At 44.6% G+C, this 26,545-nt stretch overlaps 2 long non-coding RNA genes across 5 annotated transcripts in view; one reads left to right on the top strand and one right to left on the bottom strand.

Annotated features, from left to right (window-relative positions):
* The window catches only part of LOC309345805, a 35,697-nt gene that overhangs the window by 7,730 nt on the left and 1,422 nt on the right, over positions 1-26,545 (top strand). Inside the window, exons 2-5 of one of the 3 annotated variants that reach the window (XR_014158367.1) lie at positions 9,153-9,294; positions 10,393-10,536; positions 13,504-13,568; positions 26,322-26,539. This is a non-coding gene — a long non-coding RNA (uncharacterized lncRNA). The other 2 variants (XR_014158369.1, XR_014158368.1) reach the window with 2 other exon arrangements.
* LOC309345817 lies at positions 539-26,324 on the bottom strand. Of its 2 annotated transcripts, XR_014158372.1 has the most exons (5): positions 25,590-26,324; positions 18,202-18,268; positions 5,299-5,409; positions 702-762; positions 539-576 (listed from the first exon to the last, which is right to left on the bottom strand). It is a non-coding gene; the product is annotated as an uncharacterized lncRNA (long non-coding RNA). The 2 variants fall into 2 exon arrangements; XR_014158373.1 differs by having other exon boundaries at positions 545-762.

Raw genomic sequence — 26,545 nt, 5'->3', positions numbered from 1 at the left:
CACTGAGTGGTAGCATAGTCAAGTCCGCATTTTACCAGCTTCTTTACAAGAATATCATGGGGCACCTTGTCAAATGCCTTGCTGAAATCAAGGTAGGCTACATCCACTGTGTTCCCTTCATCTACCAGGCTTGTAATTCTGTCAAAAAACGAGATCAGGTTAGTCTGACATGACTTATTTTTCAGAAATCCATGCTGACTATTGGTGATCACAGTATTCCTTTCTAGGTGCTCACAGACTGTTTGCTTAATGATCTGCTCCAGAATCTTCCCTGGTATTGATGTCAGACTGACTGGGCGGTAATTATTTGGGTCCTATCTTTTCCCCTTTTGAAAAAAGGGACAACATTTGCCCTCCTCCAGTCTGCTGGGACTTCGCCTGTTCTCCAGGAATTCTCAAAGATGACTGCCAGTGGTTCTGAGATCACATCTGCCAGTTCTTTTAATATTCTTGGATGCAGTTCATCTGGCCCTGGAGACTTGAATACATCTAAACTAGCCAAGTATTCTTGTACTATCTCCTTAGTTATTCTGGGCTGTGACATGCAGCACCTGTTTGTGTCTCCTCTGTCACCTCCTGTTGGATCAAGGCAAATGTACATGAAGCACTTTGGGTTCAGTTATTTTGTGAAACACTGTAATGGTTGCTGAATACTTTGATTTCCTGGGCAAGGGGTAATATAGCAGTATTGTGAAACTCACTATGGTGGTGGCAGTCTCAAGATAACTGGAAAATACGGTGGTGTCATTTTGATATGCTGTCCTGTACATAAACAGAACGTAAATGGCACATTAAGGTTTCCACTGGAAATATAAATGCAAGTAATGTGTAATGTGTCTATAGAGTAGGATGTTGAACTAACTTTTCAACTTGTTTTTACCAATAACCACTTCTTTGGCTGCTGAAGAGGAAGTAGGTTGATGTAGCATCAAAGAAGTCTGTTTTGCAGTGCTTACACTTTCCACCATCCTCTCTCTTGCAAATAGCACAGAAGAGCCTCTCATTTTCTGTATCAAAATGCTTCCTAAGCCAGTTTTCTTTGGATATTAACTCAATATTTTAACAATCCACACTAATTTCTACAATTCATTCCCTCAGACCCCACTTCTACTGTGTCTTTCCTATATGTATCTCCATTAATTCTCACGCTGTTTCTTCAGTTAGCAAATCACTGATGGAAAGTACCTATGAGAACGTTTCCAGTTTCATTTTAGCTTCATCCTGCAAAAGCCAAACCCACAGTAATTACCAGTTAGGCTGCTTCTCCTCCTGTAACCAGTGAACTGAACGGATTGCAATACCGTCTTACATCTAACTGCACATGTTGCATCTATCAGTATTTCCCAATGGCATGTGTGTTCCCAAGAGAATGCTCTTTTTATTTCAAAAGGGAGACGCTTAGATCTTTCCTGTCATCTTGAGAGACTTATATCTGGGACCAACTAGAAACTAATAAATCCCAAGACTTATTTCACACGTTCCACTTAAAACACACTTTAGTCTCTCTCTCTCACTTTTGGTATGTATGCATAAAAGACAGAAATGCTGTTTTAATAACATTTGCATTGAAGGATGCTGATGTAGAAAAGTGGATGCTGCTCTGAGGACACTGTGTGTGTCTCTTGTTTTCAAAGGGACATGTATACGCACAGCATATTTTTTTTAAAGAAATGGCATCAGTCTAACCAAAAGGCTTAAATTGTATGGCATGGGGATGGAGCAGTCAAATGATGAGGCACTGGGCAGGATGTGGCACAGAGGCCCACCTGAAAGTGGCTCAAGGCTGGGTCAGAATAATGCCTGTGGAACTGCATCAGAGTATAGTTGCAGGGTTGTTTGGACCAGCAACCAAAGTAGGAAGGTAGGTGAATGTCTTCTCCTGCAAAAGCTTGAAAGGATGGCGGGGTATTTAAAAACAGGAAAAGCAAAACTAATGAGTTGTGGTAATCACACTAGCTGAAGGGGGGGGCTCCTTTAAAATAGAGGTCTCCCCTCTAATCTCTTGTGCCTGTGTGTTCTGGCTTTGTGGGGGCAGCTGTTGTTGCACAAAGCTGATGTGCTCTTGTAATAAAGGTGTGAAGAATGGAAAGGCGGATGGAAGGCAAGGCAAGAGAGTGTCTGTAGAATTCTGCAAGCTGAATTCTGCAACCTTGGCATAGTCAGGTGTTCAGAACATGGGGGCAGGTCCAGTTTGAGGTCTTTAGGTACTCTGGGCTACAGTTGCAACTCTGGTTATGAACTTACTTCATTCTGGAGGTCCGTTTTTAACCTGAGGTACCACTTTAGCTAAAGGAGCCTCCCACTGCCGCTGCGCTGCTGGCGCACTATTTCTGTTCTCATCATGAGGTAAAGTTCTTAACCCAAGGTACTACTTCCAGTTTAGCAGAGTCTGTAACCTGAAGTGCTTGTAACCCGAGGTACCACTGTACTTCAAATCCAAGCCTCTGCTTCATTCCATGTCTTATTGTATAATGAGCAACAACAATAGCACATTGAATGATCAAGAGTTGGCCAGGGTACTCTTTCCTTCCTCTTTTTTTAAAATTATCCTACTGAGCAATCCTATACTAACTGTTCATGTCACCCCAATCTCTGAGCGGTGTGAGATTCCAGGGGTACCCAGGGTTTGCGTTTCCTTTTGGAAATGAGACACAGTGGGGGGTGCCACTAGGGGCGCATTGGAATATGGCCGACAATAACAGCTCTCCGACCCACACAAGGTAATTAAGAGGCTGTGATGGGAGTAAGCAGCCTCCCCCCCCCCAAGCGAGTGGGGGGGGGACTGCCCTTGCCTGCTGTGCCCTATACCACCCCCGAACTCGAGGGGGTGGGGGCACTAGGCAGAAAGCCCTTGTGTGGACCTTGGCTCTCCTGGGCGCTGTCTCTGATCCGCGCCTCTAGCTGCAGCAACTTCAAAAGAAACAATTAGGAGGAAGCTAATGCACATATTTCAAGGAAGAATGGGGAGTAAAGATTGCTATTTGAAGAGATCTCTGATAAAGAAGACGGGTCGGATAAACAGGAATATATCATGAGAAGACACACCAAGGTTCGGTATGTTGGCAACGGGACTGGATGGGGGGGGAACTTTCCTTTCTTTTTTCTATGTGATTAACCAAGAATCCCCCCCCCACGTCAGAAATGCCGCTTAAATGACCTAAGCTGATGATTTAAGACTGTGTGGAGATAATTTTCTAACCAAAAGCATGTTTTAAGGAGATTGTGGAAAGTATAAGAGCTTTGGGATGATGCAGTAAAAAACAGCATCGCCATTTTGGCAAGTTCTGTCGAAAGACTTATGTCTGGGAGGAGGAATGGATCTGCTTTCATATTGCGGGCGAGCCTCTTCAGAGGACTAAAAGAAGGCGACAGATTTGCGAAGATTAATGATGGAAAGAGTGCTTTTATTTATGGAAGTGATGATATATGGAAACAATCGCGATATGGTGATTGGACGAACGGAAAAATTCACACAGGATTATAACTGGTGTTTACTTCCTTAAGGAAGAGATCACAAAGAAAAAAGAAAAATATATGAATAAGATGAGACGTGGGAACAGCAAGATAGGACTGGATAGAAATATGAACATTATTTGGACAGATTTGTGGATATTAACGCAGCAGTAAGAAGATGATTGGAATCCCCTTCAGAACTTGAAATATGGGTACCCCCAACAAAAAAATTAAAATTCGGCTTTGTAATTCGGAATTTATGTGATGTGATGTGATTTGATTGGTCGGTTAATAAACATTATTTCTTTTTTTAAAAAAAAGGAAATGAGACACAGTGGAGACTCTGGTGTCTTTATGATATATGGTTTATTTACACATATATACAACCTAAGCTTGTGATGGAGGGGTTCACAGCATTAACATCCCCAAAAGGTCTTGTTTCTCCCATAGCTGCAGCTTTGGATTCAAGCAAACATCAAACATTGCTCTGTCTCCCTGTCTTCCAGTTTTCTGCTGTTCCTCTAGCTCACATCACTCCAACTCTCTGCCTTCAGCTCTGACTTTTTCTGTTGAGGGAGGGGTGTCCCATTCATTTGCCATCTCACATCAAGTCCCTTAATCCCCTCTCACCTAACCAGGAAGCTATCTTGGCTATTCCAGGAATTTGGAGGCTTGATTAGTTTTTAACACTTGCTGGATCCAGGGATTAGAGGGGTTTGGCATACAACGTAACACCCCAAGCTCATGATATTACTTTTTGTTGGGTCCAGGGATACACTGCTGCTGTGCTGGTGGAATGACCACAAAATCATGTATGACCTAGGCCTGAGAAGAGAGGTGGGAAGGACATGCATACAGACCAATCCCTCCCACCTGGCTCACATGCCCAAGACATGCAACTTGTCCTACACATTTCTGGTTGCCTTTGTCATATGCACCTTTCACAGTTGTCTTCCTGGCTGTCAAAATTAGGCTGTAATTTGGGAAGCAAAGGCCTATCTTTCTTTACCTGTGGATTTCTGTGAAGTGTTACTAAATACTAAATAAAGTGTTGCGCTTTCCCAACTCTGAAGTGTTTATGCATTTTTACACCCACTCCATTGAGCATAAGACGGGCAATTCTGAGGAATCCTGCTCTGTGCCTCCTGCACTTCATAAAATCATAGAATTGTAGAGCTGGAAGGGACCTCAAGGCTCATGTAGTCCAACCCCCTGCAATGCAGGAATCTCAACATGCAGTCTCCCATCCAATTTGAAATCATACGGGACACTGCTGAGCTTTGCCAATGTGTTAGTAGCTGTATAGCTGCGCCACTAGTTCTGATATCTTCATCTCATAGCCGCCCCCTCTCCGGTTCTCTCCTCAAAACACACCCTTTCCCTCTCTGCTAATAATCCTTACACCCTGCTCTGCCAGTGTTGTTGTCCCCATGTGTTATCTTGTGTTTGTCTTGCTCTTACTTAAACCATAAAAGCTTCAGGTCAGGGAGCTTGTCTTATCTGTTTGTCAAGCCCTACACAAGTTCACAGGGCTGCGTAAGTGCTTTTGATAATCCACAAGAACAATAAAATAGGTCATTTTAGAAAAAGAAACAGATTGAAGGTGTGGCACAAGCTCAATTCCTCCAGCGCCACCTTCTGTTTTTTGCTTTTCAACAAGTGCACTTCGGAGTGTTGAGATCATCTCAGTATGGCGAGTGAGGAGGAATGATTAGGGGACACAGAGCTGTTGCCAATGAACTTACTCCCCTACTTTTATAGGTCCCACTATGATTCTGCTTCAGACAGGGTGAGGGGTTAAATTCACACTTCCTGAAACAATAAACAAACTAAAAATGCACGTACCTTTTGAATTTTGTGCTTCTCCAGATGTCATAATGCAATTCTCCAGCAACAACAAAAAAGTCTTCAGAAAGCATATATTCAGGGCAAGTGTGCATAAAAATGCAAATATTACTGGAAATAAACAATAAAATGAATTATATTGTGCAAAATTGTTTACAAAAATATGTTTATTAGGAGAAATAAATACTAAAATGCTGATGAACTTTTTTGATTACTCTTTTAAAAATTGCAAACTGATGCAGAAATACAGCAAACTGAACCTAAGTTTTGAAAAATGAGAAACTCAGAGGGATGCTGAAAACGACAACTCCATCCATGCTTCACACTGCTGCATGACCATTGCTTGGGTGTGTTGCCAACATGGCTATAAGCTGTTTGTAGGCTACTCTACAGCTTATGTGTGCAAGGGCTGTCACTCAGATCCCCAAACTCAGTGGAAAACTCCAAGCAACACAACAATGTCAGGACAGGGTGGCCTGAGGTCTTACATTAACATCACTTCTGTTTACGTCATGGGAATCATATCGTATAAAAATGAGCATGTTTTCTTTGGCCTTGAACAGCCCTTGTGTGTTGTGGTAGATGCTTGGAAAGAGCCAGGTCCCAAATTTTCCTTTGCCATCCTGTCAGAATTGGTTCTTTTCAGCCTTTCCAGTGGAAGGAGATCTCTAAATGGGTTGTGGCAAGCAACATGACAGTTATATCTTTATGTATAAAGCAGGGGTCGGCAACCTTTTTCAGCCATGGGCCAGTCCACCATCCCTCAGACCATGTGGTGGGCCGGACTATATATTTTTTTTGGGGGGGGGGGGATGAACTAATTCCTATGCCCCGCAAATAACCCAGAGATGCATTTTAAATAAAGGGACACATTCTACTCATGTAAAAACATGCTGATTCCCGGACTGTCCGTGGGCCGGACTGAGAAGGCGATTGGGCCGCATCCGGCCCACGGGCCTTAGGTTGATGACCCCTGATATAAAGGGAGGGTTTAGATTGGTGCTTTGTGACAGAAGAACCAGAGCTGGGTTTGAGTTCTGAGAGTGACTAGAAATATTGGAAACAACATTAAAAATGCTTTGCCCAAACCCAGAAAGTTTATCATACTCAGGCCCCAAAATTCACTGCAAAACTCCAAGCAAGCTAACAATGTTTGGTAAAATCAAGCTGTGCAGTTGTGTTAGAAAAGTCAGTAAGATAGTGGTAGTAATTTTGAGCTCTTCCACTCATTTATCACTTGATGATTCATTACTCCATGAAATACAACTGAGCAAAAATTATAAAAAGGATGAAGTCGTCGTGAGGATGAAATAGGGTTATTCCAAATATGCTGACCTGAGTTCCTTGGAGAAGAGGCACGATATAATTTTGAGCCTATATTCATAAACCTAAAATGCAGCGGTGGCTTTATGGTGCCATAGGACATTCCATCCTGACAAAATTGTATCCTGCTTGTGCCGAAATTTTCCACACTAGATCTCCTTGCCAGCAAGAGGCGCTCTTTAAAACATCAGCAAGAACGCTGCAGCAATTTCCAAGAAGGCAAGTGAAAGAACTTGTCAGTTTTGCCAATGTTTAAATATTTTCAAACTATGTATATTTTACTAGGTCTAGAACTGCCTCCAGGATTTGGAGCAGGATTTTGACATTTGGCAGTGAGGAAGCTGTGAGATCAGAGAGGAGCCTTATGAAACCCTGTCCAAATTAAACCAAATTTACTCTGTTTAGAAAGAGAACTACTTGCAGATGCATAGAACTTGGGTTTGTACTACTCCTTCATAATTTATTTATTGTATGCATGCCCTCTTCTCAAGATGAAACCTTGGTACAGTATTTTAAGAGAGACAGATTAAGGAAATGCTTATGGCTTAATAAAGTCTGTGCAGTCATTTTCTTCCCTGCATGCATGAATGAATGAATGGAGAGTGGCTTAATGGTATCTTTCAATGTGCTATGAGGACAATTCACCCATCATGATCTCTGATGTTTCACCAGGTGTTGCTCACATGCACTGAAACCTGTTTTTGCAGCTTTAAGGATCCTTGAAACTCCCTTCTAAATTTTCGTTAATAACAAAAGCCGTAATTCTCAGGATGCTCCATTCTGTACCCTCATTTGTGCAATGCCATTACTGAATAGACACACCGCATGACCAATGCCCACAAACAAGTTGCTTCATGCCCATTCAATTTACTCGGGGTGAAAATGTCTACACACACTGGAAAAAAGTCAAGATCTCCATCTTCATTTTAATATTTGGCTACGGGTGGGTTGCCCCCGATACACAGCCCATGTTTTTTATTCTGTTTGTGTGGGTCATGGCACAAGTCATGGCACAAGTTTTCATGGCACAAGTGGGTGACTAAGCCAGACACAAGCCACATTAAAATGATGGAGACATGATGTAAGAGATGTGTTATCTGCACCTCTTACTTTAAAGTAGCTGCAACTTTCAAGAGAACACATACAATTAGTCCTGGGACATTGAGAAAGACTCCTAAGTGACTCATGGGAGCTCTGCAAAGCTACTAATGTGTGGGAAAAAAGCTACCTGTACCAGTGCATAATAACAAGGGAGTACGTAGTAATAATTATTGTTATTGTAATAAGGGTTGGGTGGCTATATGAGAAAAAGGTGTCTGACAATAACGTTGTTTGGTTTGTTGGTTTGTGGGCTTGGTTTGTTTTCATCGGAGAGTAAAATAGTAGTTATGTACGCAAGGCATTAATACCCACGGCCCAGAACAAAACATTGGCAGTGTACCAGAAATGCACCGTTTTGTGCAGGCGTATGTAGGTTAGGCTAAACAACTCGTGGAAGCTGGCATACACCCTGGCATTATGCTCTGCTGATAGCCTGCAGCAGAGTGTAGAATCCAGCACCAGGCCCCCAGAGCAGCCACCAGACCTTTGCCTCAGGATCAGTTCCTTCCTCCAAAGCTGGAAAGCAGCCCTGAACCCTACAGCATGGCAGTGAGATGCCAGGTCGAAAGCCTTGAGGTGGCACAATAGCATCCCACAATGGGCTTTTTGGGGTAGAAAAGGTAAGGGGCTTGAGAAGGTGGCAAGGATGCCTATGGCCCTGTCTGACACATAGGAAGGGTCACTGGAGAAGCTGCATGTGACAGACAGAACTCTGTACACTTGATTGGTGGGTGCATATCAACAGTTGCTTGCAGTGCACTGACAGCAAAAGCCTAGGTTGTCACTTCCCTGCCTGATGACTACTTAACTCCCAAAAACTGAGAGAGAGGTGGTGATAGAGCTCACACCTGCCCTGGCAATTCTTGGTCTGCTTTACATTTTAAGACACATAGTTTGAGATGTATAACCTCAAGTGTGGTGAACGTTAGATACAGGGCATCATGGTATCTCGGGGAGTTAAAATAGGATTCTGTTCTAGTGCAAGAACTGGCTTTCAGATTTTACTCGGCCAAACAACCCTATGATTATTATCTGTTGTCATGGTAGATCAGCAAAGAATTGAAAAAGTGTGTAACACACTCTGTAAGAAGATGAACTCCATGATGGCAAACACAAATTATAAGTAATGTTACAGGGAATGTGTGTTATAGGGTTTTTTAAAAAAAAACAACACAACTGCTTTTGAATGCTTGTATGTTGTCAGGACCTCTACGTTTGAATGTATATTTATGATTATTCAGCAAGAATGCTGTAGGCACAGAATTGAGATAAAGAAATGGAAGTAGTTAAGAGTTGTAATACAACGTGCTCTATCTAAAGCGATACAATCTGCTGATGTGCTTAAAATGAACGTTCTCATTTTACACCGACAGAGGCCTGTTGTTGTGCAAAAGTGACTGCAAAACTTGAGAACATTTTGTAATTTTTAGTTTTGCAGTGTAAAATAGATTAACCTGGCTCTGCCTCGCAAGGTAAGGCATACAGAAGAAGATGAAAGGAACTGATGAAAGCCAGAAGAAGAAAAACATTGAAAGAGGAAACGCAAGGCCTGTGATTCACCAATGAGCCAAGGTACTGTGACCTGCCCTTTCCCCCTTCTTTGTTTTTACAGTCCCAGGCAGGCAGCAACAACATGATGTGTCTCAAGAGGGTAAGATGCATTTGGTTTGCTGCATTGCAATGCTGCAGCTTTTACAGAAGCTGCGTCTAGTGGGATTTATTCTTTTTACCCAGCTCATAAAAGCAATGTAGCCCTCTCGTAGTCTGGCTAGAGAGCAGGTGAGTCTATTGAAGGTGAATCACCTTTTTCTAAGGCATAATTTTCATGGATCACTTAAGAGAAGCTGGAAGACAGCCTGTCATAGGGTGGCAGCTTGTAAACTGGAGATCTGCCTGTCGCTTTAAAGATTTCAACGCAGCAGAAGAGGATGCAGCTGCGGTACCACCCCTCCCGGCTGTGAGGCAAAACCAGAGTCCTCCTTGCTCTAGTTGCAGGTAGGAGGATGCGCAATGGCACTGTGGGAGGGAAAGCTGCAGCTGCATCCTCTTTTTGTGACTGCTGAGTTGTTAAAGAGGCAGGTGGGATTTCTGGGTTGCAACCTTGTAAGCCACAGGCAGGAAGACCCAAGCTGTGTGACCGGCCAGCTTGACTTCCTCATCACCAAAAGGTTACAGATTCACCTTCATGTTCAGCCCAGTCCACTGGCTTGGCTGACCCCTGGAGGAAACAGGGGAGTGCCTAAGCGGTGCATCAAGAGAGTTCAGCATTTTCTAAACCGGCTAATTAAAATTATCAGGTGTACTTCAATCCACAGAGAAGTGTTAGTCAGGGAGGGCATATTTTCTTTGCTGGGAAACAGTTGCTAGGTGAGACCACTGATAAAGCATCTTGCAGACCTATGTTAAGAAAGCTGAATCAAGTCAATTAAATGGAGACTGAACTTCTGGCGGTATAATTGATAACCAGGACAAAATGAGCTCATGATAAGTGATAGCAGAGAAGATGGTGTGTTCTGCTGCTTTCCTTCCCCTTCTTTGTTGTTCATTATTAGATGTTAAGAGTCTTTTGAAGCAGACTAATAAGATTTACAAGAATGACTCACAGATCACACAAGATAGACCAGGTTGGACCTGTTTTGTCTCTTTCTTTATGGCACGCTGAAAACCCAGTGACAAGAGTTCTTTCTCAAAGCTTAAGAAGACACTGAATGACTTCAGATTCACAGAGTTCATTTCAAATAGTTCACCTGTACAATGGGCAATTGTTTGCAGTGGAGTTTTTGGCTTAGACTTCCTCCTGCAGCCACTGTTTGGGTATGTATTTCCTGCACACATTTGCACAGAAATAAACTCAAGTCCCCTGTGAATAGTAGTACTTTTCAAGTTAAGTTTCCATGTGAGACAGAGACTTTCTCTTCTTGAAACTCAACCATGTGTTTATTGAGAAAGTAACCAAGCTTTCACAGGGATCTGAAGCCATCAAGCTTTTGATTCAAAGCTTTTGATTCAAGGCCTGAGCAAAACGATGATGAAGAGCTCATTAATTTCTTTATATTTCTTAGAATTGATCTACTCCTCATTCCTTTAGATGTTTCAAAATGTAGGATGAAGAGGGTGGGAAGCACTGGTACCCATAGCTGATATCCAATGTTGTGTGAGTGGACGTCTCTTTCCTCTCCTCTGTAGCTCTGCCACCCCACCCCCAAATCTGCTCTACAGGATCCCCTAACCCGAGGGTTTTGTAAGTGGGGTGGGGCTGGATGCCCAGAACGGCATGTGGAGAGGTTGGGGCGCAATTCCAATGCTTGCCCCAACAGAATGATCACCGTAACATATTGTTGAATGCCACCCTATATGTTGATACAGTGGTACCTCGGGTTAAGAACTTAATTCGTTCTGGAGGTCTGTTCTTAACCTGAAACTGTTCTTAACCTGAAGCACCACTTTAGCTAATGGGGCCTCCTGCTGCCGCCGCGCCACTGGAGCACGATTTCTGTTCTCACCCTGAAGCAAAGTTCTTAACCTGAAGTAATATTTCTGGGTTAGCGGAGTCTGTAACCTGACGGGTCTGTAACCTGAAGCATATGTAACCCGAGGCACCACTGTATTATTATTGGGTGGTATTCGGCCAAATTTTACTCAGAGTAACATTAATAGACTTAAATGGAACTACTCTGAGAAAAACTGAGCTGAATCCTGTTCATTGGATGGAATTCAATGCCATGCTAATACAATCAGTGTAAGCATTTCTTATACTGGGTGGCGCTGTGGTCTAAACCACTGAGCTTCTTGGGCTTGCTGATTGGAAGGTCGGCGGTTCGAATCCACACGGCAGGGTGAGCTCCCGTTGCTCTGTCTCAGCTCCTGCCAACCTTGCAGTTCGAAAGCATGTCAGTGCAAGTAGATAAATAGGTACCGCTGCGGCGGGAAGGTAAATGGCGTTTCCGTGCACTCTGGCACTCGGCATGGTGTCCCATTGCACCAGAAGCGGTTTAGTCATGCTGGCCACATGACTCAGAAAGCTGTCTGTGAACAAACGCCGTCTCCCTCGGCATGAAGCAAGATGATTGCCACACCCCATAGTCGTTTTTGACTGGACGTAACTGTTCAGGGGTCCTTTACCTTTACTGAACAATCCCCACTCTTCTCCCCACCCCCAGCTGCTCTTCTGGGGGTTCTCCTGACCTTCCTGAGATTTTTTTGGGGGGTGCTGGGGGGAAGGGAAGGAAAAGTTTGTTTGTGCTGCCTCCACTAGTGCAACAACTTAGTTGAATCTAGCCCATGATCAGTGTAAGGCAGTGGTGTCCAAACTTTTTTCAAAGAGGGTTTTCAAAGAGGGCCAGATTTGATGAAGTGAACATGCATGAGGGCCGGTCAAAGTCATTGGGCTTCTTTTAAGGATTTTACCCCAAAGTTGTTGAGGGGTAGATAAACAGGCGAGAGCGCCTGTGGGCATGAAAGCAACTCGCATGGCGAGCCCTTGCAAGAGCCTGTAGGCAGGCGGGAGAGCGAGCTGCACAGTGGCCACGATAGAGAGCCACATGCAGGATGCCTGTGCAAGCCGGCCAGCAGCCAGAAAACAGAACAGGGCGCAGGTGGGCAGTTTCAAGGGTCGATGCTGGAGAGCTACAGCTCTCTGCCAATGCATTGACTCCTGGGCAGAACAAGCCGAACAGCAGGCACTCATAATTGTTTGGGGGGGAGATTAAATTGACCAGGGGGCTGGATTTGGCCTCCAGGCTGGACTTTGGACATGCCTAGTGTAAGGGTACTAACTTTTCTGCTATGTCTTTAATATCTACACAAAAAAATCAAGAATTTGATTGGGAAAGCTTCACTAGATGAATCTTGTCGTGTGAAGGGAACAGATGCCCTGCCAAAGAAGAAGTTATCCTAAATCTGGGCTGGCTCAAGACCTGGCATCCTACCATTCCTTGAACCATGTGTGTCCCTGCTCCAGTTCTCCAGTTCTTATTCCTGCAGCCGCAGCTGCTCAAATGCCAAGCCCAGGAATTAAGAGTCTGTTTCTCCTTTCATCCCTGGCGGAAGGGCTGCACTGGAAGTTCACTGGGAGAAACATCCGGAGGTTTGCTGTTTGCTACTGACACTGTGGAAGGCCAGTGGTGTGCTGATCCCCCTCTGAGAAGTCTTAAACTGCCAAATTGGTTCCCAACTAAAGTGAATGTTGATCTGCATTATCAGTGGAAGCACTACTTGTTAAGTTGTGGGTGAACATATCAGACGACACAGCGATTCTTCAAACAGCTCTTATTTATTCACAGGCCAGGACAGAACTGAACTGAAGGGCTCAGTCAGCCTGCTTATATAGAGCTCTATTACCACGTTACTGTAACAACTTTCTAAAACTATCCAATCACTGAACGTCACTTTCGATCCTTCATTTGCATAACTATTTACAGTATCCCCTTGCTGGCCCAGGGTGAGAACTTCAGTACATAACACTACTTATGTGCCTTTACTCCACTGTCAGTTTCGTTAGAGAATTTAGACATGGAAACTGCTGGGCTCCTTTCAGAAAGTGGCCCTTATATTAAATGTCAGTTTTAATATAAATGTCAATTTTCAGAATTTCTTTAAAATCTGCAACTGAGTGATTTTTTGATAAGATATTTAATAACAATAATAATTCCCCCCCCCCCCCGTTTTTAAACCATTGGCATATAACCAAGTGTGCTTCTGTGTCATTAAACTCTAAACATTCTTGGAGCTCTTATTTACTACCAGCTGGATCTATAGCAACATGTGTTTTGTGTATTATAGTGTCTCCTGTGTGTCAATGTGACATATGATTTATGCAAAAAGAATGACAGACCAGGTGAGAAAGGGTATTCCCTTTCTGTTTAAAAACTCTGTGACTCTAGATAAGAAGAGCAACCGGGAAGAAGGGAGAAGGAATGTCAGTTATTGATGTTGCAAAATTAATAACGCTTGGGTTATGTCAGTGGGAGGTTAATTTTAGAGGGACTTTCACCGGTTATAAACAGCATGAGCAGTCAGGATGTGGCTACAACTCTGCTCCTTCCACCATAAGCCTGTGTTTTATTTCAAAAGTCTTCACTTCTGTATTTGGTTTCTCTTTTAGGAAGCGAAACCTGAGCTTATGGTGCCATGTTTAAATTCTTCGGTCAGAGTTCATTAAATAACTTTTTGTGTTTTTCTGCAGGGAGAATGCCTTGGATCATATGGTAATATAATATATTCTTGCTTTCAAACACTGTAAAAAGTTTGTCCCAGAATCCCCCTCGGCTCCAGTACTCAGTATAACATGAACATGCCTGGTTCATAGAACATAATATGCTTAACTTGGGGTTAGTAACTACAGTCAGTTCAGTATGCGGGGATTTGGCAAAGTGGGCTTATTTTTCAAATGCTTATTATGCTTTTTTAATATGATGGTATAGTCATGACCAGACATCTGCATATGATGTCTAAGCATGTGCCTCATTCAAATCAGTCCCTGATGGATGTCTTTCCAAGGGGTGACAGTGTAGGGAAACAAATTCAATTCATCTGCCTAATCTGCACTTTCCAAAACAATGCACAAACAGTAACACAGCTATTTAAATTCACTTATCCGAATTTTGCAAAGCGCTTCTCTAGCCAAGTAACGTGTCCAAAAATGCATGTACTGGAATGAAGTGTGTATAAAGATGCATAGTGAAAATTGCTTTGCCAAAATGTGTATAGTAGGCAGAATTGCACAAATATGTGTATAGTAGGAGAAATTCACGCTAAAACACTGAATTTTCATTAGGACTTATTTCTTAATAATTTTCAAGCTGATGTGGAACTGAACTTAAGAATGGAAAAATGAAAAACTAAGAGAAACCAAACTGACAGATTTACCCATTCCTATGTGTAGAAGATTCTACCTGGCTTGCTACTGGATGCCAATGAGATAAGAATGGAAAAGAGACAATTCTACCCTGAAGTTTCCATAGTCTCCTGACTCATTGCTACTGTATATATATTTGAACCTATGGTGAGCTCTCAGCTAACCAAAATAGCACCTATAAAAACAGAGTTGGCCTTACTACTCTTTGCAAACAAGCCTAATTTTGACAAGAAAAGTCAGAATAATGGATTCTATAGTTGTCAGAGGAGACACATAGTTGCTTCTGCATCTGCTGGGCGAAGACCACCATGTATTGAACTGGCCCTCTGTTTTAATTTTAAAAAACATATATTAGATTTAATGAATTGTGAGCAGGGTTCAATGAAACAGTTGTGTGCTTCATTGGTTTACTATTAGTGAAACAGGAAGTTCCCTTCTCTTTCTCCCACTGCATACCCACACCCCCAAATCTGCTCTGGAGGGTTGGAGGACCCCCACAAACAGATTTAGGGGGTGCATGAGGGAAGAGAGGTGTGTTTTTATGTTGTGAACCACCCTGTGATCTTCAGATGAAGGGCAGTTAATAATAATAATAATAATAATGGAGAAAGTTCCATTATGCAAGGAGAAATCTCTGAGAGATTTAGTGCTATGTTGAACACTATCCACAATATATAAAAGGGGTGGTAAGAGAATGGGAATTTTGATCCTGCACAGAATCCCTTATCAGGCAAAATTAGAAAGTAGCTGGCACCCAGATCTTACGACACTATGACCTGGAAGTAAATCCTGTTGATGTAACTGGTACTTGCTGGAGGCAAATCTTGGGTAAAGATGTAAGTAGGCAGGTGAGGTAGCCCAACGAAGAGTTCTGGATAACTTGGAAGCTTAGATGAACAGAAGAGGGACCTACCCTGATATTCCCTTACCTACTTTTCAGATCTTGTTCTCAAGAAACTTAACACAGCAGCCATCTCACGTCTTGTTTAGGTCTAGTGTTTTGTTTTTAATTTTTCACACACGAAGTCCTTTTTTTAATGATTTGAATAACTTTATTGAACACCTTCTTCACTTTCCGCAGCTCTGTGTGCTTTCTCATTTTGACTCACAGTGTGAGTGAAACAGTTCCATTTTAAGAGGCCATTCTCTTTCATCGTTAGGTTCTCATGTATTTGCTGCTGTAAGCAGATTTCCAACATGCGGGGAAGTTTTACATACTCTGAAAACACCTCTGGAAATCCATAGTCGTTCTGTTTCAAATATGAGACCCATGTATTTCTACAGTTGTAGGCAAATACTTTTAATATGCATGTGTCTGGTTGATGTATGCAGGCTAAAATCAAAACTCTTCTTGTTATCAGTGAGATAATCTAGTCAGTTTTTGAGAGATGATGTTGTGTAGTGGCTTTGAGTATCAACTGGGAAGTCCCCAGTTCAAATCTAACTTCAAGTCATAAAAACATTAGGTAGCTTTGGTCAAACCACTGTTCTAAGCAGAGATGAGGACAAATTGGCATCCATGAGACCTTTATACCCAGTGCAAATAGCAGGCTTAGGAGGATATTTTTGTTGGTATTTTGGTGCAAAAAGAACTTCCATTCATCCCCAGCCTATTGTGTTCCCAGTTCAGCTGGCCTCCTGGTTGCTATGCCTGCCTGTTTTTTTAAAAAAAAACCCTGCACCTTAAATGAGTAAAAAATAATAATCTTTGACAGTCATGATTATTACTGACACTTTTATTTTGATTTGGAATGCTATGTTAATTTTCTATTATGCATATCTTTTACTGTTTTGTAAGCCACCTGGAGAACATATGGAACATATTACAACAGGGACAGCCACTGTGGTGCCCTCCAGCATAGCTGTCAACTTTTCCCTTCTCTTGTGAGGAATCCTATTCTGAATAAGGGAATTTCCCTTTAAAAAGGGAAAACGTTGACAGCTATGCCCTCCAGATGTTGTTGGACTACAACTCCTATCATCCCTGACTACTGGCCCGGATGGCTTGGGCTGATAGGATGTGGAGTCCAGCAACAACTAGAAGCTACCACGTTGGCTAGCCAGACTTTCCCTCCCAGCAGCCTCTTGTTTTGGAAGGATCTATGGGACCTGGTGTTGTATTGGTAGCAAGGTAAAATGATAAAGGACTCCTGGATGGTTAAGTCCAGTCAAAGGCGACTACGGGGCTGCGGCGCTCATCTCGCTTTCAGGCCGAGGGAGCCGGCATTTGCCCGCAGACAGCTTTCAGAGTCATGTTGCCAACGGAATACTGTGACAGAAGCCAGAGCGCACGGAAGCGCCGTTTACCTTCCTGCCACAGCAGTACTTGCACTGGTATGCTTTCGAACTGCTAGGTTGGCAGAAGCTGGGACAGAGCAACGGGAGCTCACCTCGTTGTGGGGATTTGAACCGCCGACCTTCTGATCGGCAAGCCCAAGAGGCTCAGTGGGAAAGGTGAGGAAAGAGAATGGTCTAAAGCAGTGTGCAATGCCTCTAGCTCATCTTCCCCCAATCCCTGCAATGATTCCTGGAATAAGAAAGGGGAAAGCCAACAAGCTGAACAACAACAACAAACTAGAGTTATTTCTAAACAGAGAGGAGAAAAAAGGGAAGAAAGTTGTTCCTCTTACCTAAGATGGGTATCTTAAAAGAGGAGACAAGAGTATAATTCTTGAGTGATATGCAAACGAGTGATTTTTAGCACAGTTCTATACATTTCTGCTCAAAACTAAGTCACATCTAGTTAAATAGAGCTTAACCCAAACCTGAACCCAATTCCACCCTTATTTTCTCATATCTGGCTCTGGCTTCACAGCCCTAGGCCAGGATGACCTGTAAGCTTCAGTCTCAGTCACTTCCTTGTCTCTGGAGCTGCGGCATACATGGCTGTCCACAGCACTTTTTCCAGGGTGCGTGTGCAAAGTTAAAGAATGGGGGGAAGCAGGCTAGTTTATCAGTGTAGTGGTTTAGAGCATCAGCTTAGGAGGCATTTGTGGACTTTAAAAAAAAAGAAAGATAGTGAATACCTCTTGTATTTGACGTTACAAATACATGCAAACTGAACATGCAAACTGTGGCTATTTCCACTCTCATTTCCTTTTCTGACAGAATTCATCCAAATGTTAATCTCCACTGACCAAACACTCCAGACTCAAGGGCTGAAAAGGGCTATATTTCAGGCACCCCACAGGGTTACGTTAGCTAAGCCATAAGGGCTGCTGAAAACACTCCAAAATCTGGAGATAAGAAACTCGGTATTGTTTGTATTTTTGTCTTGTGAGGGACAAGTAAGAAATACAAGTTGAGTACAAGGATCTCCAGAGGAAGGGTCACCAAGCAAGGGGAAGAGGTAGGTTGTATCTCGGTCTCTCTTTGGCAGAGCTAATGCTCTTTCAGGTACTGTGGGCTGTGAAGCAGATACTCTGGTCGGCAACTTTGAGCCAAAGAAACAAAAGAGTATTTGTTGTTGAACTGAAGTAATGCTTGGTCTCCTAGTTAAAGAGTTACTGGATTTTACATGCTCTTATCCTCTTGCAGTGCAAGGGGCAAAGGGTTTAATAGGTTACCTGGCTTGTGGCCGATTACAATTAAAGGGGCACATTCAAGAAACAGAAATGACATACTTTTTCCTTTAGATCTCCATCCAAAGCCCGTATCACCCTCTTAACTCTAGCAGGATGCTTCAGTGCTCTTTTAATTAAAACAGAAAACAAACCATAAATCCTTCACCCAGACTTGTATCAAAGTTACTACATTTAGCACTGCACGTACAAGCTATTCAGAATAACAAATGTCTGGGTTGTCATTCATGAAGGGCCTTGGCTGTAAAAAGCCATTATTCAAGGAAGGCCCATCGCCATTTCTACTGAGACATAATAAACATGGCATGTGGGGGAGGAAATATGTGGAAATATACCATGGAGTCCAACATTTTAAAACCTCATTTTCTATTTTAAAAAAAGAGGAGATGAATAGCCTATTAGAAAATTGGGGAGGTGGAGGGAATGAAGCAAAATGTGAGGAGTGAGTGAATGAGTGAGACATGCTCCACTAGTTCAAAATCTAGTTTTAAAAAACCAAAGAATCAGAGGGAGCCTCCTCTTAGATTCTGCCCAACTAGATTTTTCCTCGGACCCCTAGAAAATTATTGTAAGGCAATCCTAGACATGGGAATCATACACCTACTCAATATTTTAACTCCTGAATTCAAACTTCTGAATAGAAACATATTGTTGTGAGTTGGGGACAGGGTAGGCTGTATGCCTGAGCGCAACTTCTAATTCCTGGAACCAGCAAGGATTCCATTGCTGGAATAGCCAGGCCAGCCTGGTAACGGCCCCCTAAGTATAGGTCCTTATAGGGTAACAGTGGCTCTGTGGCAGAGGGGGAATGGGTGGGCCTCCCTCCCTCAACTGTCTGTTAGTTAGAAAGACATAAGGCCAGAGTTGAGAGTTGAGTTGTGGGAACTAGAAGCTGGATGCAAAAACTGCAGGCTGGAAATAGAGAGACAGAGCCACACGGGCGTTAATGCTGTGAGCCCCTCCATCACAGACTCAGTTTGTATACATGTGTAAATAAACCATATACCCTAAAGAAACCACAGTCTCTGCTGTGCCTCATTCTGAAGGAAACACGAAGCCTGGGTATGCGCCCAGAACCCCTGGAATCTCATACTGCTCAGATTGGTGTGGTGTGCAACAATATCACTTCCTTCACTTTGACTGTGATAAGAACATGCTCTTTTAAAAGATTCTCAGAGGCCCAGGGGGTGGGTGGCTTGCATAATTACCTGAAGCCCCCTTCTTGTTACACCCTGGCCGAATGTCTCAACTGGAATGTTCCACCCTTGAGGGTGAGGGGCCCTGGGTACCATTCCTGCCCCTGCACCTCCAACTCTGGGAACGGGAACCACACAATAAATATATGTTTGTATGCAATGTGTGCTACTCTCGTTCAGCAAAAAGATATTAACTCAGTTCTAGGATTTGTTGTCGGCATCTGTCTGTCTCGGGAGACAATGGAAGATTGTGCCTTCAGGGGTAAAACCAAACCATTGGGAGAGTTACAGCATCTGCTGTAGAGACCAAATCAGGGAGAGACATGTTTTATTGCAGGTAGGGCAGATGAAGGCATCTGATTTTGCTGCTACGGGCGCACCATGGCATTTTTGAGATACAGCGCTGATTATTTTAAATGTTACGATTATTTTATGAAGCCTCACTGCTGATCATTTTAGCAGATACCTCTAGTTAATGTACTCATCCTCTCTTCCTAAGCAGCAAGTTGGATGCCAGCTGAACAAAATGCATATTCCTTCCTTGCTACCCTCACTCCCTCTGGTCTTCTCCTGTATCAGATTTTAGATTGTAACCCTCCTTGCGGCACAACCGTAGAGCCTGCCCTGATTACTTAGGAAAGAACCCCGCACATTTTTGGCACTACATGAATAATATTAATTGTGATCGTAATCTAACTTTATACTCTGCCCAGGTGATAAAACCAACATTTTCTACAAGCATCTCCTTTGGATCCTTGCTGTAGTTTCTTTTGTGTGTCTGTGTGGAGAGGATATTATGACAGGAGAGGAAGGGTTACATTGTTTGATGAGAACCATTAACAGCCTTTTATTGTATTTAATGGTTCTGGTTTGTAAGGAAGGGTGAGGTATGAACATTTTAATTCTCCCCCCCCCTTTTTTTTTTAAAAAAAGAAAGAAATCCTGCACCTAAGGGCATTTCCAACTCCCGAACGCTCTTTCCCCTAAGGAGCCTAGCCCTGCCTGCACAAATCTTTGAAGATGTTGCTGTTGTGTATTGAGTCAAACGATTTTATATCTGTATTATTATTGTCTGTATTTGCATTAGGCTAAAGTAACTGCCTTTTGGTTCCAGAGGGTACAGCTACTATTGGTTCATTTAAGCTGCTGTATTTGGATCCTCTGTCTTATTGGTTGCCTCCAAAAGGCAGGACTGTGATTGCCTGATATTGTTCCCTCCAAAATGTATCCTTTCTAGCTTGTTCCCTGTCCCTATAAATGTAGCTCTCCCCTCCTCAAGTTTCAGTCTTGTTGCGTTAATAAAGAAGTGTTACTAGAGAACTGTCTCCAGCATATTATGTCAAGAGAGCTGAAATCACAAACCCCACGTCACAACAAATGGCGACGAAGGTGGGATCCGGAATGCTGAGGAGCGGTTAAACGCAGCCCTGCCTCAGAGTCCGGATTGTAGCTAAGAACAAGACTCACTGGCCGGCTGAGAAGACGACCCTGCCCACAGGACAATGGAGAGTCCAAGGGTATTGGAGCCCTTCCAGCCATCAGAGCCCCACACGTGGGAAGACTACATCGAACGCTTCGAGTTCTTCGCAGTGGCTCAAGGGATCACCGATGCCAGCAAAAGAAGGGCCACATTCCTGAGCTACTGTGGGCCTGAGACCTTCAAGCTGGCCAAGGCATTGCTTGTCCCAGTGAAGCTAAGTGAGACATCTCTCAAAGATATTCTTGCCTGCCTAACAAGCCATTTAGCGCCTACTGAGACCAAGATGGCCCGGCGGATGGAGTTTCATAAGAGGCAGCAGCGTGCTGGGGAGTCTGTATCTGCATTTCTAGCTGAACTGCGGAAGCTTGCTCAGCACTGCGACTTCCAAGATCTGGAAGAGACTCTCCTGGATCGGTTTGTCGGTGGTCTGAGCAGCAAGAAAGCCAGAAGACGCATCGTGGCTAAAGAAGAGGTTACCCTTGCTTCAGCCTTGAAGGAGGCCACCGCCACGGAGAATTATGAAAGAGAGGAGCTTGATGCCAGTCGCAGGGCCCCTAAGCCACAGATAGAAAAGTTGCGCATGCCATGGACGAGCTAGAGGCTACTCCGAGCCAGAGCCCAGTTCATGGGGTCGAGTCAGTGCGTCAGGCCTGCACAGTGCACAAAGATCACCGAGGCAGGTGCCCTGGTTGTGGCGGAAACCATGAGCAGAAGAGTTGTCGTTTCCGGGATGCTATGTGCCGGACGTGCGGAAAGACAGGTCACATCGCCAGGGTCTGTAGATCGGCGGCGTTGGGAGCGACAAGAGCACCTAGACTGGAGCATCGCAGATTGGCCACAGCAAACCATGTTCTAAAGGACTGCAACTACGTAACGGAGATCAACGGGAGGGTCGTGCAGTTTCCAGCGCAAGGCAAGGCACACGTCAAGGTGAAGATTGAGGGTCAGCTGTGCGACATGGAGGTGGACTCCGGATCTGGATTCACTATTGTATCGGACCAGACCACGAGGACATTCTTCCCCAGGGGTAAGTTGCCCCCTCTGGAGCCCTTCCCGGCAACTTTGCAGTCATACTCAGCGGGCCGCATCCATGTCATGGGAATGTGTGCCGTGAGAGTACAGTTCCGGGACAAACAGGCAGTACTCAAACTGGTGATTGCGAAGGGCAGTCGCCCCAGTCTCTTGGGCACTGACTGGTTTCCTGCCCTGGGACTGAGTATATCAGGGCTTAATTCAATCCAAACCTGCCCCGAGATGAGCGAGGCATTATACAAAGAATTTGCTGGTCTCTTTAATGGAAAACTGGGTTGTTATAAAGGGCCCCCAGTTGACTTCGAATTGGATCCTGGGGTGGCCCCAATCCGACTCAAACCAAGGCGAGTGCCATTTGCACTGCAACCCAAGATCGAAGCAGAGCTGGATAAATTGGTCAAGCAGGGAGTTCTCTCACCCGTGGACTCCGCTAAGTGGGAGACTCCAATCGTCACACCCCTTAAAGCAAATGGGGAAGTTAGGATCTATGCTGATTACAAATGTACTATCAATAAGGCACTCAGGGGAAATTCATACCCCATTCCAGTCGTATCACATCTGTTGGCTAAACTGGCTGGGGGCAAGGTGTTCGCCAAAATTGACCTGGCACAAGCTTGCCAACAGCTGCCAGTAACCCCACAATCAGCGGAAGCACAGACTATTGTCACACATAAAGGGGCGTTCAGAGTCAACAGATTACAATTTGGAGTTTGTGTGGCCCCAGGGATTTTTCAAGGGCTCATGGAACGCCTGTTAAGAGGTCTGCCGGGGGTCTTGCCATTTTTTGATGACGTTTTGATTGCTGGAAAAGACCCACAGGAACTGGTTGCGCGTGTCCGTGCAGTGTTGCTCAAGTTCAAGGAGGTGGGGTTGCAACTAAAAAAGGAAAAATGCAGTTTTGGGGTGCCAACTGTGGAATTCTTGGGGTTTAAAATTGATGCATCAGGCATCCACCCCACAGATGCTAAGGTTAAGGCCATCATCGAGGCACCACGACCACAGAACAAGACGGAGTTGCAGTCATTCCTGGGACTTATTAACTTTTATCATTCGTTCTTACCCCAGAAAGCTTTGGTAACTGAACCATTACATAGACTGTTGCAGAAAAAGAATGTGTGGCGATGGGGGCAGGAGCAGCAGAAGGCTTTTGACTCCTTGCGAGGAATGCTGAGTAGCAAGAGCGTCCTTGCTCATTATGATGAATCGAAGCCGCTGGTCTTGGCATGTGATGCCTCTCAATACGGCCTGGGGGCGGTGCTGAGTCATACGGAACTGGATGGGTCGGAAAAGCCCATCTCTTTCTATTCCCGTACGTTGTCGCCCACAGAGCGCAACTATGCTCAAATTGACAAAGAGGCGCTTGCAATTGTGGCAGGAATCAAAAAGTTCCATGATTATGTGTACGGTCGTCATTTCTCCATTGAAACGGACCACAAACCACTGTTGGGGTTGTTCAACCCGAACAAACGCCACAAATTCTCTCCCCCAGAATGTTGCGTTGGTCTATATTCCTGAACGGGTTCCAGTACACCTTGACCCATGTGCCGGGGAAACGGTTGTGCCACGCTGATGCGCTGAGTCGATTGCCCCTTCCTGGCGGGAGCAATGAGGATCCTGCTCCAGCGGAGCACATAATGATGCTGGAAACACTTCCGGGGGCTCCTGTAACGGCTACTGATATTGCTGAGAAAACGAGGAAAGATGCTGTTCTCTCCCGTGTGCTCACTTGGGTGGGGAGGGGGTGGCCAGGTGGTCCGCATGAAGACAAATTCAGGCCTTATGCGACAAGGCAGCACGAGTTATCCATGCATAAGGGTTGTCTCCTGTGGGGAGATAGGGTGATCATCCCAGCACCACTGAGAAACATGGTTCTTGAGACGCTTCACATGGGACACCCGGGAATGGTCAGGATGAAGTCGCTAGCCCGATGTTATGTGTGGTGGCCTGGAATGGACCAGAACATAGAACAATGGGTACGAACATGCAAGGCATGCCAAGAGGTGCGGCCAGAAGTGGCCAGAGCACCAGTTCACTGGTGGGAGCAGTCCAGATCTCCCTGGAGCCGGCTGCACTTAGATTTTGCTGGGCCATTCCAGGGGAAGGTCTTTTTGGTTATCGTCGATGCATATTCCAAATGGTTAGAAGTGGTGATGGTCCCTAGCATGGCATCAGCTGCCGTAATCAAGGTGTTGAGGCAGCTGTTTGCAACCCACGGGTTACCTGAGACCATTGTATCAGATAATGGGGCAGCTTTTGTATCCCAAGAATTCAAGGCATTCTTGGCTGATAACTTCATAAGAGGGGTCACATCCGCGCCCTTTCACCCATCCTCCAATGGGCAGGCGGAGCGCATGGTAAGAACAGCCAAAGAATCCATTGCGCGCTTAATGGAGGGTAACTGGTCAGCTCGCATCGCGCGAATGTTATTTTTGCAGCATGCGACGCCATGTACTGCGACGGGCAAGTCGCCAGCTGAGCTGCTCTTGGGTAGAAGATTGGTAACGGTGCTGGATTATGTCCACCCGGATAAAATGCCAAACCGTAATTCAAGAGCAAACCCCCAGGCTGAGACTGACACAACAAGGTATTTCGCCCCTGAAGATCTGGTCTGGGTGAGGAACTATTCATGAGGTTCGCGGTGGGTGGCTGGTGTGGTCACCCGGGCTAGTGGACCTGTGTCCTATTATGTGACCTTGGAAAATGGGCACGTTTGGAAGAGACATATAGATCAGCTGAGGCGCTGGGCGCTCAGCAGGGAGGAGTCTGATAATTCATCCCTGGCTAACGACGCAGAGCTGCAAGACCAGAGTGAAAATGGCCCAGAGGTGCAATCACTAGGGGCTTCAGCAAATGAACCAGGGTCTGCTAGTCCTCAGGATGACGAGGTACAGGTAGGGGACCCTGAGATGTCTGGGACTCCATCTGTTCCTGACAAAACCCCTATAGCAGCCCCCCTACCACAGGTGACACCCAATCCAGAACCGGCAACACCTGTTGTCAGGAGATCAAGTAGAAGTTGTAGGACCCCACAGTACCTGAGAGATTACGTCTGCTGTGCTCACTAGGGGGGGAGGGGTGTTGTGTATTGAGTCAAAGGATTTTATATCTGTATTATTATTGTCTGTATTTGCATTAGGGTAAAGTAACTGCCTTTTGGTTCCAGAGGGTACAGCTACTATTGGTTCATTTAAGCTGCTGTATTTGGATCCTCTGTCTTATTGGTTGCCTCCAAAAGGCAGGACTGTGATTGCCTGATATTGTTCCCTCCAAAATGTATCCTTTCTAGCTTGTTCCCTGTCCCTATAAATGTAGCTCTCCCCTCCTCAAGTTTCAGTCTTGTTGCGTTAATAAAGAAGTGTTACTAGAGAACTGTCTCCAGCATATTATGTCAAGAGAGCTGAAATCACAAACCCCACGTCACAACAGTTGCACTGTGCTCAGCAGCTGTTTCCATATTTTCAGTTCATAACAGTCATTTTTTTTTTTGCAAGCTGTTGCTCTGGAAGCTGCCATTCGTGTTCCCCTATTCTCCCTCTGCCCTGCACTCCTCCAAATTCCTTCAACCCACCCACTCTCCATTGCATTGTCAAGCTCAGGAGGGGGAAGAAGCAACTCTCACAACCATCGCGGCAGTTTATAATTATGTTCCGGAAACAAGAGAGACAAAAACGGTTTGATTTTCTCCTTTCTGCTGACACCCTCCTACATCGGTCTTGACTTACCTTTCACATCTGCTTGGATCACAGCGGCCATGAATATTATTGACTTTTACTGTGACAAGATGCAAGTGGGGAGATCTGAATAAGATTCTTAAGGAAGGGGCCTGCTTGTTGGGGTGCTGTACAGCCTGGTGCAAAGGAGTTTAATTCCATACCAGGCCACTGCTTGCTTGCCTAAACATAGTGCATCACTGCCACCACCAGGGGTCCTGTTAACATACAGGCCTCTGAGCCTGCAAGACAGTGACTTTCCCCAAACCACTCACATACCCTCCAACATTCCTCAGATGGAAATAGGGACTTTTGTCATGCACACATGATCCTCCTCCACCCTCAGTTTTTTGTAAAACAACAAAAACGAGCATTTTCACCACCACTACTCCAATGGAACGCACACCTTCCACTGTCTTGAAAAAACCCATTAATCCATATTCTATTCTATTCTATTCTATTCTATTCTATTCTATTCTATTCTATTCTATTCTATTCTATTCTATTCCATTGTAGATTTACAAAAAGAAAATCACACACTAATAAATACTTTTTAGAAAGGGGCAAGATTAGACGTGGACACACAAATCATTAAAAAAATATCAAGACTCCTTGCAGTCTTCTCTGCTCCCCCTTTCTTCACACCCAGGACAGCCCTTGTCCATGACTGCATACTGGAGCCAAGTGGGGCTGGGTCTCAGTGGTGGCTGCCTTTTCTTCTCCTCCTCACCTACTCTCCAGCAGCCACTATGAGCTGCCTGATGGAGGAGGCCAGCAGTGGTGGCCATGGAGAAGAAATGGGATGCCCCCTCACAGCCACCGCCGTTGAGGACAAGCACCCACTCATCCTCCCCGAGCTCAGCACTGGTGGTGGTGAAATAGGACATTCCAGGATCAAATCGGAAGCTGGGATGGTTTTCATAATTCTGGGACTGTCCCTGGAAAATAGGGACACTTGGAGGGTATGC

Source organism: Podarcis erhardii (genome assembly GCF_964252035.2).
Source record: "Podarcis erhardii genome assembly, chromosome: 1".
NCBI classification, from domain to species: Eukaryota; Metazoa; Chordata; class Lepidosauria; order Squamata; family Lacertidae; genus Podarcis; species Podarcis erhardii.
The sequence above is the reverse complement of the archived record's forward strand: the minus strand, read 5'-3'. Positions and strand labels throughout refer to the sequence as shown.